This window comes from Macrotis lagotis, chromosome 4 (assembly GCF_037893015.1).
Source record: "Macrotis lagotis isolate mMagLag1 chromosome 4, bilby.v1.9.chrom.fasta, whole genome shotgun sequence".
Lineage (NCBI taxonomy): Eukaryota > Metazoa > Chordata > Mammalia > Peramelemorphia > Peramelidae > Macrotis > Macrotis lagotis.
In genome coordinates, this window is record NC_133661.1 from 166,013,108 (window position 1) to 166,034,342 (window position 21,235).

The following is a 21,235-nucleotide window of genomic DNA, read 5'->3' on the forward strand; positions in this document are numbered from 1 at the left end:
TCAGGATTACCTGGGTTCAAATCCAGTCTCAGACACTTAATAATTACCTAGCTGTGTGGCCTTGGGCAAGCCACTTAACCTCATTTGCGTTGCAAAAACCAAAAAAAAAAAAATTGTTCTTGGCTCCAATTTTGGCTCATTTTAAACCCAAGTAGACATCAAATTCCTCAACCCCTATGACTTATATTTCTAATTTCCTTCAGGTATATAAAAGAATGGTCATATCTTGGTCTCCCCTTCCTCTTCTTTAAACTGAATTTACACTGGTGGAAGAATTCCTAGTTATAGCTTTGGGAAAGACAATGAAGAGAAAGATCAGATGATGGTGATAGTGAAGCAATAATGGCCCCTTCTGGCCATAGGATTATACATTTAGATCAGAGATGACCTTTGGAGGTCAGCTAGTTCAACTCATTATTTGTATGTAATGATATAATTAGGACCCAGGGAAATGAGACTTGCCCAAGATAATAAAAACAGCAAGTAGAATAGCTGGGATTTGAACCCAAATTCTCAGGCTCTGGTTCTAGCACCATTTCTACTGTTTTGTCTACCTCTAATCCTGGGAGAACTTAGAACAACCCTACTTAGCTTTCTTTCCCTCTCCATCTTCTAACCCAGGACTTTTGGAATTTCCAGGTCTTTACAGAAGCTATGGCCACTCCTAATTCTCTTTATTCAGTCTTCCTTCTGGTGAAGGATACATAAAATTTAAGAAGCAGAGGCTCCCAAAGATGCTTTCTCTCTAATTTGTGTCTCCTCAGTTTGGGCCTGTTCTGTCTCCTCTCCTTGTCTCTCATCCTAGGTAACTCAAGGAAGGGGTAACTCTATTCCCCAGGCCCTCTCCCCTACAAGTCTGGTCAAAAACCTGAGTGGGAAATGGAAGTCATAGTGAAGGTCTCACCATTGCCACTGGCTTTTCTGTTAAGGGAAATGTACACATTAATCTCTCTTTTCCTTTTGGATTCTAGCCTAGGAAGGCTAGAATCTATCACTAGTGGGAATCAGGAAGTTCTACAATTGCAGAGGCAAGACACTTAACCAACCTGGAACTCAGTTTTCCCACTTGTACAATGAGTCTCTTCTTGATCAAATGTTCTTACTCTCTTTTGACCCATTTTGGGAGTATGGTGTAACCTTCAAGCCCCTCCTCAGAATCGTGTGTTGAAATAATTGAAGGAAATGATAAATTTCAGTTAGAGATTAGAGAAAATAAAGATGTTATTTTTTCCCCATCCAAGTTCACAGAGGCCCAGAAATCTATTCGGGAATTAAAGATTAAGAATCTTTGCTCTAGAAATGAGGTCAAAGAAGATTAATGTTATTATAATCATTACTATTGCTATCATCTGGCCCCTTCCCTGAAGTCCCTTGCCAGAGATGTAACTAGGAATTCTGTCAATGGGGTAGATTCATTTGAATGGGGAGAGAGGAAATACTGTCATGACCACTCTTGTATGTGACTGAGGGATATTTTCTTTTTTTTTTTCATTTTTCCAATTACATGTTATAAAAGTTTTTCAACATTCATCCACATGTATAGGCATATTTTTAAATTACATAATTTCCTCCCCCCCCAGCAACAAACAGTTTAGTGAATATTTTAACATGTTTACAGATATTTTCTGTATGGGGAATTACGATTAAGGGAAAAGAAAGAAAACCATGAAATAGGATAGAAATACATAAGAGAAATTTTTAAAAAGTGAATGTAGATTCTGTGGGGATTTTTGTTTGTTTTGTTTCTCTTCCTCTGGATGGGATTAGCATTGTCCATAGAAGGTCTCCTAGAGTTGTTTTAGCTCTCTGAACAAGTCGCTGCATACATCAAAGTTGATGAACTCATAATGATCTCTTGGTTCTACTCCCTGTGCTCAGCAACAGTTCCTGTAATTCTTTCCATGCTTCTCTAGAGTTAAGGGACATTTTCAGTGGTAACATTTGGCAGTCATGAGTGGCTACAATATATTTCCAATCAGGAATTGTGCAGAAGTTTTAAGGATTTAAAGGATATCTAAGAGAGAGCTATGATCAAGCAACAGAAATAGGGAATGAGGAGTAACCAATGGATATCACTTGATATCTAGAGAATAAGTGAAATAAATAGGGTGTGCTGTGAAGGCCTGCTGAGTCCTTTTCAGAGCTACTCATACACCTTTAGTGTCTACTTTTAACCCAACTCTCACCTGTGGATCTAAGAAGCTGCAGCATGCTAGCAGTCATACCCCAGTATATTCTCTTGGTACGTAGGCTAGACCAGATTGAGGGTAATTGGCAGGTCTCAAACCCATAGGTAAACTAGGAGGATGTTCACCCCAAGCATATGAAGATATCCCTGGGGGAATGGACAGCTGAAAATAATTTGTTCCAAGAACCATGATGGTGGGTAAAGCAGGTGCAGTGGAGTTCTTTGAGCTTGGTCAGACATTCAAGAAGACACTGCATCATGGGCATCACCATTTCCGCAATTCTGGCTTACTTAAATCCAGTTTGCTTACACATGAAGACTTCATCCTCTTTGAAAACAAAGGACAAATCACAGAATAAATGGAAGATCCATGAAACTTGCAATTCCATGGAGAAATATAATTCTCAATGGAGAATTTACAGCAGGAAATGAACAAGCCAGGAAGGGAAGGCATCTATAGCATATGATCTATTTTGTTGGAAGGAATATATGAGTGAGGTTCAAATGAACTCTGCCACTCTTAAAACACTACATAAATATTAGCTATTATTATCGATGAAATCACAAATCCATTGAAGTATCCTTTTTCAGGGATGAGTTGTGACTGTAGTCATATTTTTCAAAAAGTATGATAGTGACTTGTACAAAAATATTCATAGCAGCCCTGTTTGTGGTGGCAAAAAACTGGAAATTAGGTGAATGTCCTTCAATTGGGGAATGCCTTAACAAACTGTGGTATATGTATGTGATGTGATGTGTTCTATTAGAAATCAGGAGGGATGGGAATTCAGAGAAGCCTGGAAGGATTTACATGAACTGATGCTGAGTGAGATGAGCAGAACCAGAAGAACATTGTACACCCTAATAACAACATGGGGGTGATGATCAACCTTGTTGAACTTGTTCATTCCATCAGTGTAACAATCAGGGACAATTTTGGGTTATCTGCGATGGGGAATACCATCTGTATCCAGAGAAAGAACTGTGGAGTTTGAACAAAGACCAAAGACTATGACCTTCAATTTAGGAAAAAAAACCTTTATCTTATTATGTAATTTTGCTATCTCTTATACTTTATTTTTCTTCCTTAAGGATATGATTTCTCTCTCATCACATTCAACTTAGATCAATGTATACCATGGAAACAATGTAAAGACTAACACTGCCTTCTGTAGGGGGTGGGGGAGGGAAGCAAGATTAGGGGGAAAATTGTAAAATTCAAAATAAATAAAAATTTTTTTTAGGTTTTTTTTGCAAGGCAAATGGGGTTAAGTAATAAATAGAATCTTTCTTAAAAAAAAAAAAAGTATGATAGTGGCCATAAGACAGAACAAGTGAGAGAATGCAGATGGAGTAGTGTAATCAGTCAACACACCAGCCTTTGTGAAGCACTGCCCACCAAGAATACCAAGGAGCTTTGAGACAGTATATTATAGAAAAAGTGATCTCCTGGGCATTAGGAGCTCTGGGTTCTGCTCTTACCTTATCAGGCAACTGTTCCTGTCACTTTTCTTTTCTGGGTCTCAGCTTACTCACTTGTAAAATTAGACAGAGGGAAGAGTAAGGATAGAGTTGTACTAGATGACCTCCTAAGTCCTTTCCAGCTCTGAATTATACCGCAATGACCTTGGGAAATTCATGATTCCTTTTGGCCTCACTTTCTCCAGCTATAAAATTCTAAAGTTCATTTCACTTCTCTATAAATCTAAAACTCTATAAACTTACATATCCTTCCCAATCACCTCTAGACATGATGAGTCAGGATTAGGATATTCTTTGCATGTGAAAGACAGAACAATAAAGAAAGAGCCGTCCCAGTTTTTTTTTTAAGCCAGAAAGAGAACAAAAAAAAGAGAGAAAAGATGGTCCCCAAATTAGACTCAAGCTTAGAAATGCAATAGCGTCCTTGCTCAGCATAAATTTAATCAGGATCTGATGGAACAAATCTGAATCTGACAAGCTCTCTAAGATAACAGTCTGTCCATTACTCATTTCAACAGGCAGAGTGATAACTGGAGCTACAAGACAGCATCCTAGGGAAATCAAATGTGCAGGCATGGGAAGCTTCCAGATGGAATGAAAGATCATTAAGAGTGGCTTCTGTCCCCTGGGGTCCCACTCAAGGTGCCATAACCCAGAAGGCTATGACAATAATAATGATATCTGCCATACACATAGCACCTTATAATTACAAAGCATTTTCATGGACATTATTTAATTCAATTCAACAAACATTATTATGTGTCAAGTGAATGGACTGTGCAAAATCCCGGGGATACAAAGAAAAATTCGAACACAGTCCCAGCCCTCAAGGAGGATGCATTCTGGTGGGGTGGGGGTGGGGCAGGGAGCAGAAACATGCACACAACTGAAACAAAATATATTTTTATGTTTTGGGATCATTTTCTTTCAGTCTTTGTGATTCCAGTTGGAATTTTCTTGCAAAGATAGTGGAGTGGTTTGCTCTTTCCTTCTCCAGCTCATTTCATAGATGAAGAAACTGAAGCAAATGGGATTGTAACTTTCCCAGAATTTCATAGCTGGTAAGTGTCCTGTTGCAAGTCTAATCTCACAGGTAGATACTCTAGAGGCTTCACCCCCTAGCCAGTCATATTGATTATTTTTTGTTTTTTTTTTTTGTTCTTTGCAAGGCAATGGGGTTAAGTGACTTGCCCAAGATCACCTAGCTAGTAAGAATCAAGTTTCTGAGGTTGGATTTGAATTCAGGATCTCCTGATTTTAGGGCCCTTCATACTGGCTATTAGTCCCATTGTCAAACAAACAAGAATAGCTCAGATCTGGACTAGTCCCTGAATATCTATCTTTATCTCTTCCTCCCATCTTTTCTCTCAGCTCATCTATCTCCTTGTAGAGCTTCCAATGCAATGATCTCCTAGCAGAATGTATAGGATTTGGAGCTAACAAGAATTGGTTCTACAGGGAAAAACATGGTAGGTGAGGTATGGATCTCAGGTATCCTTGAACATAGGATTTCTCTTTCCTACATAAGAACTGTAAATTTTTCTCCCTGTGTGGAAGTGTCCATTGGAAGTTCTGAACCTTCTGAGTGAATTCTGATATTTGAGTCTTCTCAAAATAAATATCTAAGGATCATTGAAAGCAGAATTCTTTGGCCCTGGAAATCTGTGCATTAAAGCATATTGTGCTTCCCTTTGTAAGTGTGCTATTTTGATGTGCACCTCTACTTTTGATCATGTTAATAAAAGTATGCCCCATTTTATCAGGTCATTTCTAAGCAGGATGGAAATGAAGTGGATAAAGCTCATATTCAATGTGTATTATATTGGTAAAATTGGAAGGTTGGGTTCTAATCTAGTTTGTCTCTAGTTGGTCAAGAAATATTTATTTGTTGTCAGGCCCTATGCTAAGTATTGGGGATATAGAGAAAGGGAAGAGAGGATTTCTTTTTCAAGGAACTCCTATTTTAGTTGGGGAGACATGTGAGTGATTGTGTCTGTGCAAGATACATGCTGTAAATTTACAATGTAAGTAGAAGGAAGTCTCAGTGGAAAGGCCTCCTATAGTATGCCATTTCACCTCTGTGGAGCTTCATTTTTTTAATGGTAAAATCGGAAATTAAACTTGATTTCTAAGATTCTTTCTAGTTTTGTTTTTGTTTTTTGTTTTTTTAGATTTTGCAAGGCAATGGGGTTAAATGGCTTGCCCAAGGCCACATAGCTAGGTAATTATTAAGTGTCTGAGGTCGAATTTGAACCCAGGTACTCCTGACTCCAAGGCCGGTGCTCTATTGATTCTTTCTAGTTTTAAGATGCTTTGATCTTTCCTAAGTCTGTCCCTTTCCTCATAGTACACCTCTGAAGCAGGGACCCAGTGCCATCAGGCTGCTCATCTTGGTACCACTTTTATCCATCCTTTCCCAAACCACTCTTCTTTCTTTCCTCCCCTTTTCTCTGTCCTCCCATTTCTCAATTATATGTTATGTTATGGAAGAAGGCCAAGATCAGCTATACTTATTCACTGTGATAACCATTAACTGGCATTCCAATGGGCAAGTCATAACCTCCCTGGGCCAGTTTCCTCATCTATAAATGAGGGGGGGCTAAAGCCTCTTCAGTCTCTAGAACTTTAATCCTACTCATAGATATAAATAACTATATGTCTTCCAGAAGAGCTGCCATATTGAAAGAGACCCCTTGTAGAGACATCGCCTTAATCCAAAGAAAGGTATTTCAGGGAGTAGACAAGGAAGATCAGCAAAGGATTACAGATTGAGAGTTAAAATTGCTTTTAGAGTTGATCTAACCCAATCTGCTCATTTGAAGAATATGAAAAACAAGTCTCTGAAAGGGAACTAGCTTGCGTAGCATCATATAGATAGGAGGGAGCCAAAGGTAAGATTTCAAACTCAGGTTGGCTCTCTTCAAAGCCAGGTCTTTTTCCGATCTGTCATGTTTCACAGAAGGGAGAAGACGGGAGGACGTGTGTGTGTGTGTGTGTGTGTGTGTGTGTAGGAGGTAGATATTGTCTTTTTGGTGTTCCTCAAATCACACCCACCTGTGATTGTGACAGGCCTTCTTCCAAGCTGGACGCTTTCCATTCAGGGTCTGAAATACACCCATCTGTACGAACCCCCCTTCCCCCATCCCTCCCCTTTGGGCTTCATTACCCATTGTATCTCCTGTTCTTTGATGTTTGATAAGCCTAATTCATCTCTTTCATATCTCTACAATAGAGCCTCCTAATTACTTTGCTGAGGCAGCCTATTATCCAAATATTAAACATTTGGTCTTCCCAGCCTTACCTCCTGCCTCTCCACCCCCCAAGCATTCTGACTTCATCTAGCTTATTGCAAAATTCAATTTTTCCCAAATCAGTTGATGAGAAAGAAGCCTTCTCTCCCCATTCCCAATATCTTTTGTTCATGACAGATCTAGGCATGCCTTCCCCTATATTCTTGCTCTCTGGACACATGTCTGTCCTGGGAGGGGGGGCAACCCCTGGCCACTCTTATGAATATTTTCTGTACCCTAAACTCAGTTGGGAAATGGTTTAGCCTCTGGGCCTCAGAGGAAGCCACACTACAGGGGAGTTCAGTTCATTACCCACCATTCACATTGATAAATGAGGCACTCCATGAGGAAAGTTCGATATATTAGGGGATGTTTTAACCCTTTTTTTGTTTGGGAAATGCTATTTAGCAAATGACTGATACCTTACAGTAGTACCCACTGGCCAGATCATGCAATCATTACCTTCTTTCAGAGTATCTAACTAATCCAACTCATTCAATGGACAGGACGAAAACAAAAAGCTGGCAAAGATATTGGAGGAAAAAGAGGAATATATCTTTAAGAAGACTGGGTAATCTGGTGGAAAGGATGTATAACCTGGAGCCTTGCACCATGGGATCCAGGTTCTACCACATTTTGGGGAAGTCACCTAACTTCATCCTCTATTTCCTCACTTGTGAGACTGGAGGATTAGACTGTGGATTTAAAAGCTCTCCTTTTGCTCTAACAATCCAGACTTTATGAAAACTGTAGAGACTTTTCTGGGGTCTTTTTTGGATGCTTTTGAATCATACTCTTTTTCAGCATTGCCTTCTTCTTCTTCCAACCCCCTTCCACTTTAATTGACTGCCCTAGGTCATTTCCAGTTTTAGAAAAAGGTGATCTGATGATAGATGTGAATTGATTTAAAATGCTTCCCCCATTACACAGGAATATTTCTATTTTAAAAGAGGTCCCTAAGGAGTAAGAACTTAAAGGAATAAATCTAGTCCTGGAATATCAGAAACCACTGAAGCTGGTTTAGGGACAAATGGGGGAAGTGGGAAGGGGAAATAATTTTCGATCAGGGATTTTCTCAAACCATAACATAGAATGTATAAAATGTCAGCCCTGATCTAGGGACAGATTCGCCACTCATCTTGATGATGAAGGGGAACAGATAGACATTGACACCAGTTGACAATTATTTATTAATTGCCTTCTATATTCTAAGTGCTAGGGGCAGCTAGGTGGCACAGTGACCTGAAGTCAGGAAGAGAGCTTTCCATGATTTCAAATGCAGCCTCAAATACTTACTAGCTGTGTGACCCTGGACAGGTCACTTCACCCTGTTTGCCTCAGTTTTCTCATCTGTAAAATGAGCTGGAAAAGGAGATGGCAAACCACTCCAGTATCTTTGCCAAGAAAACTCCAAATGGAGTCACATGCCTGAAAAAAACAACCGAACCACAGATGCTAGGTGCTGGGGATACAAAGACAGAAATAAAAATGCCTACCCTTGAAATGCTGACAATGTACTGAAAAAATTCTTGATGGAATTATAGCTGTCTTGCTTTCTTGCATTAGGCAATGTGGTAATGATAAAAAATGAAACCCTTCAAAATATCTCATGTAACACATTTACATAACATTTTAAGGATGAAAAAGTACTTTTTCCACAACAGTCTTGTGATGAGGTTAAGTGATTTGCTTGAGATCAAACAACTAAGATATGGAGTTTGTGTGTGTGAGTGTGTGTGTGTGTGTGTGTGTGTGTTTGTGTTAGAGGTATTCTCTTCAGCCTCCTGAAGTCTACTTATAGGAGTACTGTACTTAAAAAACTCATCTTGCGTCTGGCCTCCTCATAAAATGGAAGTTCCCCGCTCTGTCCATGAACATTTCGGGGCTGAATGAGCCCCTTTGAAATCAGCCCTGGAAGATACCTTAGAAAAAGCACTCTAACACTCTTGCGAAGCAGATGAAGAAAGGGAGGTCCAGAGGACTTGCCGTGACTTTCCCAAAGTCAACTAAGTCTTCTCACTCTAAATTTTGTGTTCTTTCTCAAAGACCAAGTTACTAGATTGTTTCCCTGAATTATGGCAACACGGACCAATAGAGATAATCAATTGTGTGAGACCTTCAATTTTAATTCGGGGCTGCGGCCAGCACCTTGGCCTTTTCTCGGACACCTTGCTCCCCTTTCTCCCTATTGTGGATGTGAGATTTTCTACTGCTGTCACTCCAAGTTTCTGGTCACCACGCAAGCAAAGAACCAACACTTCAAAGCATCGAATTTAATTATGTTTTCCGTTGTGATAATTAGTCATGTAGCAAAGCAAACAAATTAAATGGACATTTTAATATGTGATCCCTTTAAGATAGAGCCTGCCCCCAAGCAGAAACCTGGCCCATCATGAACATTGTTAGTTCTAATTAGGCTAGCAGTGCTGAGCTAGCGATAGGTAGGGGAAGCGGGGAGGGAGGAGGAGGAGGCAGCAGGGAAAGGAAGGCAGTCAGATGTTAAGACATGTTTACCTATTTTTTTTTCCTCTGCCTTCCCAACCCCCCTAGGACATAGCAGCGGAAGGTTTTTCTTTTGGAAGAATGCCTCCTTTGTATTTCCTTTGCTTTCTTTTCCCTCCTAATTAGGAATTATGTTGGGTGATCAAATTCATTCATCTTAGCCAGTGAGGGTGAGATCAAACACCAGGGAGTATCGAGTTTGATCGATAACCTGCTGCCGAAAGAGTCTGGAAAACCAACTCGTACTCCTTTCAGCACAAACCTTTAATTAGGACAAGATGAGACAGCCCCAGAGGAGAGAGATGAAATAGAGAGGAGGTGCTCTTCTAGCCTGGGAGGAGAGATAGGAGGCAGGCACCTTGATGAGAAACTGGAAGAAATAAAGAAAGGCACATGGACCATGTGGCCAAAGCCTCTCGTGTCAGTCAGTCTTGGACACTGCCCATCCCGCCAGATGTGGCCAGGAAATTCACAGCGAGCAAGATCATCAGATGGTTTATTCACTGGAGTTTGACAAAGGAACTGGGCTAGGCACTTGGCCCTCTGGTGGGGGTCAATGACTGGGATCGATCAGGTTGCACAATTCAATTTAGTTCAATAAGCATTAAGCACACGTGTAGTAAGCATCAGAGGCAGCATTGAACCCCGACTTCTGACTCCAGAGTCAATGTTCTTTTCTGTTTTCTGGTAACCTTTCCAATAGTTCAGATCCCAGATGGTTCATAGCAGCTCAGCCTCTAACTTTTGCCCAGGTCTACTCCAAAAGGGGCTCGCACAACATTCTAGGGGTCTTCTTTTAGGCATCTTGATATTACATGGCTACCAGGGTAGCATTTGGACTATTCCTAACTCCTGTTATATGATTGGCTTAATCTCCTTTTCCAGTCATACTTCTCTTGGATTATATTTTTATGCTGCTTTTATTATGTCATTCTTCATTGGGAATACATTTTAGCCGGCTACAATGTCCTTTGGGATACCTCCAATTTTGATTTGGAGATTTGCATCTTGAGAAGAATTATTGATTTTGGAAAGATGGGTTTCTGTTTCTGGAAGGAAACATTTATTTTCATTTTATCTAATTAATAGAATTCTTTTAAAATTTTGAGCTCCAAATTCTTTTCCTCCCTCCCAGCTCTCACCCTACCCAATGAGAAGACAAAGAACGTATCAATTACATACATATGAAATCCTGCAAAATATATTTCCAAATTGTCCATCTTTCAAAAAACAAGAAAAAAAGGGAGAAAATTATACTTCAATTTGCATTCAGAGTTCATCAGTTTTCTCTCTCTCTCTCTGGAAGTTGATAGCATTTTTTCATCATGAGTCTTTGGGAATTGTCTCAGATCATTGTATTGATCAGAGTAGCCAAGTCTTTAATAGATGATCATCATTGCAACATTACTATGCACAGTGATGTCCTGGTTCTTCTCACTATGCTTTTCATCGGTTCATAGTAAGAAACATTTACTAAGTGCCATCTTATTTGATCTTCACAATGACAGGTGTTATTATTATCCCTATTTTGTAGCTGAGGACACTGGGGCAAATAGAGGTTGAATGACTTGCCCAGGGTAATAGCTAATAAATATTTGAGGTTGAACTTGAACTCAGATCTTCCTGACTCTGGGTCCAGCATTATACCGACTTTTTTTTTTAACATTATATCCATCCCATTCCAGAACTTTTCTAATTATATCTAACTTATTTAACTATTCTAATCTGCAGCAGTTCATTATCTTTCTGCATTATTTGTCCAACATGAATGTGACCAACTCTATGGGCTATCCATCCAAGAGAATACCAAAATGTAGACAATAGACTTTATGTATCTCCCTAGAGATCTTTGTATGAATAATTGGATAAACTCTTTTGAGTGATTATGTATCTTTTTTTAGGAGGCTCTACAATAATAGCCTGGGACCTGATATAGTCATTACCCCCTTATGCAAAGAAGAAAATTTGGAGAGTTTCCTCATCTATGGGCTTGCTATTTGCATTTGTATTCTGGGGTGGATATGATAATAATAGGAGGGTCACAGAGCAAAATTATCTGTATTCTAATATCTTTCAAAGTATCAAATGATCTTTAAGGAAAGGTAATATTTTCCTTTAATATATGTCAAAATTTTATGTATAGTCAAAAGTAAGCACAGTGAGATCTTATATTTTAGCACCTTTCAGTAAATTGTGTGACTATATGTATATGGATATTACTTGAGAAAGCTTATCATTATCTATGTATATTTTTACCAAGTAATCTCTGGATTAATATATATATATATATATATTAATCTCATAAAGATTCATAAAGTTGGGGAAGTAGGTGTATAAATCAAGTTATTGATATTTTAATATATTTTCCAGGAGTAATAATTACTGATATCTTTCCCCATAATATTTAGTATCCTGACCATTTCTGGATTTTTTTGAAAATTAATTTTTTGATTGCCCTCAAAACTATGCCACCAACAATACTATTCTCCATATAGACTGATCTGGCTGCTCTTTCCTTCTTTGTTTCCTTTTAGTACTATTTCCTCATAAATTTTTCTATATTATTATTTTTATTTCCTCATATATTTCCTCATATTGGCAAGCATTTTGATAGAATCTATTGTCACTGACAGAAAAAATAGTTTTCCATTGAAATTCAGAGAGGTTTTTAAAATTTTTTATCTATTTTCTCTCTCACATTTTCATTTTTAAACTGGGATGATCTAGACTAATTGGTTCTTTTTAAAGCTTTTTATGATGTTGTTTTCCCCTTTACCATTTTAGGAACCCATATTGCCCATAAGAGGCAGCTGGATGATGTAGTGGATAGAGAGTTGGGTCTGGAATCAGGAAGACTTGTTTTTAGTTGTTCAAATCTGACCTCAGATACTTAGTAGCTGTATAGCTGTATAACCCTGAACAAGTCACTTAACCCTCTTTACCTCAGTTCCTCATCTATAAAATGAGGAACTTCATTGCCATTTATTCCAGTAAACTCAATAACAACTGATCATATTTTTTTTACCAAAAGATTTTAAAAGTGAGTTCATATCTAAATCAGTGATGTCTTTGACTGCCATATTCCTCAGCTTGACAATGACTTCAAAGTGTTTCTAACTCAGGTGGTTACAAGGATATTTTGAATGAATGAAAAAAAAATTTGCTAGACCCTAATAATGTAGCAAGTACTCTACTAAATGCTGGAGATACAAATACAAAGTCAAAGATACTCCCTGCCCTCAAGATGTTTATATTCTGAAGTGAGGGAGATAACCCACACAGTAGGTCAGGAATGGTGAGTGGGGCTGTAAGTAGCAGATAAATCCATCCCATTCCAGAAAAATGGTTCTGGGGTCTAGGCGTTTGAAGAGGAGAAAAAATACACAGAGTGGGGATAAAATGATATTTATTTTACATTGATTAAAACATGGGAAATAATGGTAATTTGTATTTGTATTTTTTCCATTTCCCATTTTCAGCATTAATTTCTTGTTTAAAAATTGGTCTTTAAGAGCTATTAATTGCTTGTCAGAGTCACTTTTATATTTCTATTTTGGTGTTGATTTGTATTCTTGTACTACTAATTTGAAGATCTTACGGTACACAGATCATAGATTTAAAAGATACTTCCATGATGGTAACCAATTATTTCCTATCTGTTAAAATCAATTTGCATGTGTTATTTTTTGCTTATCATATAATACCTCCCTGCTCTTTTTATTTTTAATTTTTTAGGTTTTTGCAAGGCCACAGCTAGGTAATTATTAAGTGTCTGAGGTTGGATTTGAACTTAGGTACTCCTGACTCCAGGGCTGGTGCTCTATCCATTGCGCCACCTAGCCGCCCCCTTCGTACTCTTTTTATTAAGAAAAATATCAATGATATGCTGACATGAGGCTTCTGTGAAAGGAGCCTTTGGTCTCTAGCATTTCTTACTCTCAGGCCACATTTTCCATCATGTTCCAATTTTACTCCACCTACTTTATACTGAAGTTTCTGAATACTAAGTAACATTTTACATATATATAATATCTATATCTATATATATAAAGCATCTTGCTAAATTTAAAGTATTACATAAGTTCTAGCTATTAATAATAAAAGTAATGATAAAGTTTATGTTGACTTAATTTAGAGGATTTTATTGAGTTAGTTATAGAATTTTTCTACCTTTTCTCATGATTTCCCATAGGATGTTGGTATATAAGGTGCAAATCTCTTCACATTAGTCTTGAAAATGCCCATCATGAGCACTGCAGTTAAGAGAGCACCAAGTAGTCCAAGAAACTACAGTCGTTCTTATTGTCTTTGGACACACATTAAAATCAGCTCATGAACTCTATTATTATCATTATTAATAATAATATTATTATTAGAAAAAAAGGTAGGAAAAGGATAAAGTAACCAATGACAAAAGGCAGTATATATTGTGCCAAATAATATAGATAGCAAGGATTACTGTAGTCTAGAGGAAATGAAAGAAAATCAAGAAATGGTTGGCAGCTAGGTGGTGTAGAGGATAATGTAACAGGACTGGAATCCATAAGACCTTAGTATAAATTCATCCTCAGACATATACTAGTTGTTTGACCCTAGCAAAGTCATTTCACCTTTATCTGCCTCAATGGAGATCAGAGTAACACATTCTTCCCAGGATCAAATGAGGTGATATTTGTAAAACATTTAATCAATGCTTATTCCTTTCTCAGAACATTTGATGATCATGGATCAAGGACTGGGAGAATCTCAGAGGCTGATAAGTCCAATTCCTTGATTTTTTTTTTTTAGATGAGGAGACTGTGATCTGGGAGGTGGTGATTTCCCCAAGTTTATACAGGTGTATGCATCCGAGGCTTTTTTTGAATCTACTTTCTCTTATCTACCAGGGAAAGTCCTTGAAGAGTTGTTCCCAGAAATCAGAATGAAAAATAAGAGGATCCTGTGGTTGGAGAGCAAGATGTGGCCTCAATGGTAATGGTGGAGTTGAGGATGGGGCTCTCACAATATACCCATGAATCAAGAGTAGCTTTGATGAAGATATGACTAGAGGATGAGGAGGTTTTTTATCCCCCAATGATTTTCTACCACTAGGGTCAATCTGGGGAGAAGCAAAAGGACTAGCAACTGTTATTACAGTGGATAAAGTGCAGAGCTGGGAGGCTGGAAGAACTGAGTTCAGATCCTAACACAGACTCCGTTGTGTGATTATGGGCAAATCACTTAGCCTCTATTTGATTCAGTATCTTTGTCTGGAAAATGAAGGGGTTGAATTCTGTGGTTTTTTGTTTTTTGTTTTTGTCTTTTGCAAAGCAATGCCCAAGGTCAAACAGCATTCTGTGGTTTTTAAGATTCCCTTCTACAGTGAGTTTAAATTCAGCTTTGGATATTAGCTGTGTAACCCTTTGTTGTTGTGGTTGTGGTTAGGTCTGGCTCCTCATGACCCCCTTTTGGGTTTTCTTGGCACAGATAGTGGACTAATTTGCCATTTCCTCTTCCAGCTTATTTTACAGATGAGGAAACTGATGCAAACAGGATTAAGTGATTTACCCAAGGTCACACAACTAATAAGTGACCTTGGGCAACTTAAACTCCTTAACCTGTTTCCTTGTCTATAAAATGGATATAATAAATAGTGCCTACCTCCCAAGGATGCAATGATCAAAGGAGATAATAATTTTAAAGAATTTAGCATAGTGGGTGGCACATACAAAATTATTATTATTGTTAATTAATATAATTCTATTCCTAAATCTGTGATCTTCTGATTTCCTCTGATCCATTGATTTCTATGTATCTGGATTCTTTTTAGACCCAGTGCTATTTAGAGGGAAACTTGGAAAGTTATAGCCCTTCTATTCGAGATCAGTTGAGGCTGAGGGCATCCTGGACCTCCTATTGGGCATGAGAATCAGAAATTTAGGTAACTTTGGGTTTGAAGAAAACAAAGAGGTTTATATTCTGTACTCTTATTTCTGAAAGGTATCATTGTTATCTCCTGGTCTTGGAGTCCCAGGATCTGTTTCCTCATTGTCAACTAACTTACTTGCTGTGTGACCCTGTTTGCCTCAGTTTCCTCATCTATAAAATGAACTGGAAATGACAAACTACTTCAGTACCACTGCCAAACAGACCCCAAATGGGGTCATGAAGAGTCAGACAGGACTGAAAAACAATTGAACAACAACAAAGGTAACTAAGAACATAAATTTCAGAGAAGGTGCCAACCTGCCTTGGAAGAGGGAATTTCTTTACTCAGAGTTGCTATAACAATGAAATCCCAGGTCTGGTCCTTATCCCCTCTCCCTGTTCCATGTTTTAGAGTGATGATTGTAGCAGTGAAACAAAGTGGGAGAATTACACCATTAAATAAACAATAAGACCTGCTCCCTTACTTCACGGAGCAAAGAAGATCATAAATCTAGAGGTAGACAGGTTACCCAACCTCTTCATTATACAAAGGAGAAAACTGAGGCCTAGAAAAGTTAAGTGGCTTGCCCAGGGTTATGCAGTAAGTCACATAGAAACAGGATTTATGTCCTCTGACTCCAGAGACAGTCTTTTCCCTTGCTTTTGTCCAGGCTTTCATAAGGTCATATTATATATAAATGAAACCGGGAATGTTTCTTAGGGTACACAGCCAAAGATACTCTTCTAGTGACTGGTTCATATCTCTCAAGATCTTAATTCCTGGATGATTTTCCATGGCATTTGGAGGCCTCTAGCTTAAGAGGGACAATTCCATATATCTGTGTTATTTATTGACATATAAGGAGTAACTGCGAGTTCGGAATGCAATGAAATCCATCTGATATCATCTTTGGCTATAGGAAACAATAAGTTCAGAGAATGAATCTTTTGGCATTATGTTAAATATTAATAGCAAGGACACAGGTATGGGATTAGAGATCAAAATGCAGGCATCAGATTGTATAGGGTAGTGTGTCCTTAATGGCAGAGGCTGGCTATCCAATAGGTGGGTAATTATAAATAATAGCAGCAACTTTCACTTATATAATAAGATTGGTGCAGTATTTTACATGTGATCTCCTTTGATACAGCTACCTTGTGAAGTATATAATTGTATTATCCACATTTTACAATTATGGCATCTGAGGCTGAGAAAAGTTAAATAATTTCCTTAAGTATACATAGCTAGTAAACAGGGACGAGATTGGAACCCATATCTTCCAGACTTCAGATCATGTGTTATATTTAAGAAAAGAATCTCAGGGGGATCATCTAGCAAAAAGAGGTAAGATGCCATGTTTTTCATGTTGTGACCCCCAAACTGTATAATTTAGAGCTGGTTTAAAGGGGAAGGAGCACTTTAAAAAATGCTTAAGGTTTAGATTGATTTGAAAGAAACAAATTTGAATGGGAAAAATTGATAAAGAACATGGAACACAGTACTAAAGAAAAGAGGTGGACTATGGTAGTAAGATGACCCAGATTTCTAGTTCTGGTTCTGCCACTGATTAGATTTTTGATCTTAGTCAAATCACATAATCTCTCTGGGTCTAAGTTTACTCATTTAGAAAGCAAAGGGGCATCTCTAATATCCCTTCCAAAGTCTACAACTCCTATATTCTCCCTTTTGTTATTATTTTAAAAATTTTTTTCAATTACATGCAAAGGTTACATTTGCAAGTTTATGAGTTCCACATTTTTCTACCACCCTCCCTCCCCACCCCCTTCCCCATAGCAGTCACCAATCTGGTAAAAATTGTACATGTACAATCGTGTTGAACATATTAGTTTAATATGATTATATTATTAAACATTATTATGTTTAACATTAGTCATGTTGTGAAAGAGGAATTAGAACTAATTAGTTAAGAAAACAGAAAAAAAATTAAATTTTAAAAAATGAACAGAATATGCTTTGCTCTGCATTCAGAGCAGTGTTTGTTATTGTTGTTATTTTCTGGATATGTATGTCATTTTTCAAAACAAGTCCCTCAGGGTTGACTTTCATCACTGAACTGTTGAGAAGAGCTGTATCCATTATAGTTGATTCATCTCACAATGTTGCTATTAATGTATACAATGGTCTGGTTCTACTCATTTCACTCAGCATCAGTTCATCTAAGTCTTTCCAGACTTTCCTCTTCTAAAAAACAAAGGGACATCTCTATTATCACTTCCAGTCTACAACTCCAATATTCATTTAAAAAAAAAGTCCAAAAAAATTGTTATCCCATCTCCAAGTAGAAACTCAAATGGAAGTAATGGAAACTCAGGGGAGTCCAGGCTTGTGACCTTTGTAGAGAGAGAGGAAAAGAATTGATTTGAATAAGAGTTGAGTTGGGGAAAAGGGTTAAATTTCTAGTCAAGTGAGAAAGGTCTAAGGCATTCCATTGTTTCAAAGAAAACCTAACTTTGTGTTAAGAGCAAGTCACCCCATTCTCCCCATATTAGGGTATAGATTAGGAAATGGCTTTAAAAATCACCAGATGAAACTCGGGTTGTGAAACAATTGTTCTCAATTGCCCTTCCTTAAGGAATTTGTTATCCAAGTTGATTTTAGAAGACTGGTCCCTGGGATTTAAATCACAGTGTACAAACTCAGAATACTACGTCACTTGCCCAGAAAAATATCATTTAGTATATGAAAAATTTTTTCTTGGTGGTTGACCCTTCTTTGATGGTTGCCATTCCTGCAGGCACAAGGGTGAGGTTGAGCATGGCAGAACACCATAGATATTTCATGATACCTCAATAGAAAGGAACACAAATATCCAATAGTTGGCAGCAGGTCTAGTAAGCTTCTGGAAACTGTCCATCACAAGCTGAAAAATCTCTTATTTACACTTTTATTTTAAGAAAAGTGAATTTGCCCTGCTATAAGTGGTTGATATCCCCAGTATGAAAAAGCCCAGTGTTATTAGGAGCCATTATACTTTGAGAAGTTGGAAAGTTATACTTTTCCATTCTTTGGGACCAGAGATTATGGCTTTGGTACCAAGGATGCAGAAAAGTAAGGAGGAAAGAAGGCTAAATTTTGAGTCAGGACATTGGACTCTGATACTACTTGTGCGACACTGGGCAAATCACTTCACTTCTAGTCTCAGCTCTTTGTTGAATTAGCCCAAGATCTATGACTGCTCTTCTCTAGGACTCCTAGGAGCCTAGGAAGTCAGGAAATTCTTTTTTTTTTTTGCAAGGCAAACGGGGTTAAGTGGCTTGCCCAAGGCCACACAGCTAGGTAATTATTAAGTGTCTGAGACCAGATTTGAACCCAGGTACTCCTGACTCCAGGGCCGGTGCTTTATCCACTGCGCCACCTAGCTGCCCCCAGGAAATTCTTAAGAGCATAAAACCAGACCTTAAGTTTGACTAAGGGAGGAGAAAAACCTGTGAACTGAGTAGGAAGTTACTTGTGTATAATACATATTTATGTAGAATATATTTAAATATATACATACAATTATGGTAAACCTTTTGATCTAATTGGAGATAAAACTAGAAGGATCTAGAAGCCTAGGTTTGAACTTCTGTCCTGTTACTTATTACTTGTGTAACCTTGGGCAAGTCAAGTTTCCCAGGCCACCTTTTCCTGGGCTAGATTGGTGTGGCCAAACTCAAGATAGAAACGGCAGTCACAAAGACATCATCAGGATCCCTATATACTGCATATTGACTTAGAAAATCATATTTGTTAATATCATCCATGTTTTATTGTATTTTTCCCAAATAAATTTTAATCTAGTTCTGGATGCACTTGAAAGTGTTGTGGGTGAGAATGGTTGTGGGCTGCCAGCTAAAGGGCTTTAGGTTTGACCCCTTGGTGAGATGACCTTTGGGACCATCTAGTTTGTTCTTCAGTGAAGGGGAAAGAGCACTATCTATGGCATTTTGGGCTGTAATTTTGAATCTCAGTTCTGCAAAATCTTGGGCAAACAAGTTACTTCAACTCCTTGAGCCTCAGTTTCTTCATCTGTAAAAAGAGCAGCTTGGACTAGATTCATTCAACAAGCATTTATTTAGCACCTACTATGTGCCAGGCACTAGGCTTATAGATACAAAGACAATCAATGGAACATTCCCTGCCCTAGAGGAGCTTACATTCTAATAGGGGAAAACAACGTACACACAGCAAAGCAAATACCAAATATTTACAAAGTTGATAACAAAGTAATTTCATGTGGTTGCAGGGCTAGGAAGGGCACTGGCAACCGGGGTAGGTGAGAAGGAAATGAGGTCAGGTTTCCTATAGGAGGTGGCACCTGAATTGAGCCCTAAAGGAAAATAAGGATTCTAAGAGGTGGTGCAGTTTGGGGGGGGGTGTCTGGGAGGGAGCAGTGCATTCTAGGCATGGATTACAGACTATGCAAAGGCACAGGGAAAGGAGATGGAATGTTGGGGGAGGGTAAAAATAGGACAGTTTGTTTGGAATGTAAAGTGCATGAAAAGAGTAACGTGCAATAATCCTGAAAAGATAGACTGGGGCCAGAAGGGCTTTAAATGTCAGAGAGGAGTAGGTTTTATCCCAGAGGGAAGAGGGAGCCGCTGAAGCTTCTTGAGAAAGGGGTTACATGGCCAGACAGACCTGTGCTTTTGAAATAGGAATTTTTGGTGACTGAGTAGATGATGAATTGAAGGGGGAAGAGTCTAGAAATGGGGAGACCAATAAGGAGGCAATTGCAATAGTCCAGGTGAGAGGTAATGAGGGCCTGAATTAGGTTGGTGACTGAGTGGAGAGGAGGCAGAAATAAGAAATATTGTGGAGGTAGAAACAAGAAGACTGGGCAACTTATAAGGGGAGAGTGAGGGGTCAAGGATGAATGACACTGAGTTTTGAAACCTGGTTCACTTGGAAGGATTGGTCTCAATAACTGGCAATTTCGGAAGAATTAGAGATTTTTAGAGGATGTGTTCTGTTTGGTCCCACTGAGTCTGAGATGCCTAAAGAACATCCAGTTGAAGGGAATGTCCAATAGGCAGCTGGTTGATACAAGGCTGAAGTTCAGGATCTGGAAGTCATCCATATCAAGATAATAGTTGAACCCTTGAAGTCTAGTGAGATCACACGAGAAAAGTATATAGAGGGAGGGTCTAGGAAAGAACTTTGGGGCACACCTATTTCTAGAGTGTGGGGCAAGGACAATGAAAAGGACCCTGAGAAGTAACTAGACATGTAGCAAGAGTCAGCTATATCAAAAAAAAAAAACCCAGGGAGGAATCTTTAGGAAGAGGAGTGGTCAGTGATCTCTTAACCTCCTTTGAGATGTAATATAAAGCTTTGGAAAGAGCATTGACTTTGTAGTCAGAATTCCTGGGTCAAATTCTGGCATGACATTCTTTGCCTGTGTAACAATCCATCTATCAGATCACTTTTTTGGACCTCAGCTTCTCTGGTCAATATATAATTATGTAGGAGAGTAGGGGGTAGATCAGATGATATCTAAGTTTTCTGCCAACTCACATCAGCATTGCTTTGGATAAGTCTCTCATGGTTGAATCAATGTGTATATGCATGAATGCATACATACATACACACACACACACACACAAAACAGCATTGTTGAGGCATTTAGAGCCCTTCTCTAATGGATGAGCTAATTTTTGTGGGTGTCCTCCTGAAATGAAGAATCTTAATCAAAATCCTCTCTAAGAGATAGGGAACTGGCCTTGCCAGGAAAATGGCTAGGAAAGAATTGCAGCTATAAACCATTGAGGATATAAGGAACTGATCAGATGAGATCTTCAGAGTTCTCTTTGAGCTTCAAGCAAAAAACTAGCCCAGAAGGACCTGATAATCTTGGGGAATAGT